We start from the raw sequence: 937 nt of genomic DNA, 5'->3' as shown, positions 1-937 counted from the left end.
ACGTATGAAATGATCAAATTTGTGTCGCATAGGCTCAAGAATCCAATGTATTTACAGAAAAATAAAGCAGACCAACACGTCCGTAGACTACTGTAACTATAATCACGTTGCTGTTACAAGATGTGGTAAACCCGCTATGTGATCTGCTCACTCACAACGTAACGTCTGAGAGCGGGGAAAAGAGGGAGGGGTGGAACTATGACTTTTTTTGGTTTTTATTTCAAGAGAAGCACATGATCGACGTAAGGAGAGGCCACATAAGTCTGCTTCTAAGAAATATCAAAACGGACAAACAATAATAAAAATAACAGCCTTGCCTATTAATTCAAAACAATTATACGATACAAATTTATACATGCATTAAGTATTAGCATAAAAAGCGAGGTCATGATAATAATATGATATCAGGCCTAATAATAATAATATGCTGATGATTGATGATGATGATGATGATGATGATGATGATGATGATGATGATGATGATAGGCATAATCCTACAAAAGAAAAACTAAATCAAAGAGAATCAATGTGGATTTGGAACTTGGGTTCTCACCAAATCCTCAGTGGTCTTAACATCGACGATCGAGCCACATTTCAGGGACCTTAAATTTACCAAGTAGGGACTATTCACACTATTTTTTAAAGACTAAGTTACTATACTACTATTTTTACCATAGTAACTGTGATATTTAGGATTATTTGTCCTTCTAATGTATGTCCAACGTAGACAGAATGATGCGGTGAAGTTTGGTCTTTACAGTGGGGTGGAAGAAATGCGGATGAGTCAACTTGTACTTTTCTACCTTGCCTTCGAGCTCGTTTTGAGAAGACATAAGTTTCCTACCTGTGTGGAATTCAAAGTTTTCCAAATTCCTTTCCTTATGTAGATAATATATGCCACTGCTACTACAACTTCTGCTGCTACTACTACTACTAC

This window comes from Aplysia californica, unplaced genomic scaffold (genome assembly GCF_000002075.1).
Source record: "Aplysia californica isolate F4 #8 unplaced genomic scaffold, AplCal3.0 scaffold00962, whole genome shotgun sequence".
NCBI classification, from domain to species: domain Eukaryota; kingdom Metazoa; phylum Mollusca; class Gastropoda; order Aplysiida; family Aplysiidae; genus Aplysia; species Aplysia californica.
The sequence above is the reverse complement of the archived record's forward strand: the minus strand, read 5'-3'. Positions refer to the sequence as shown.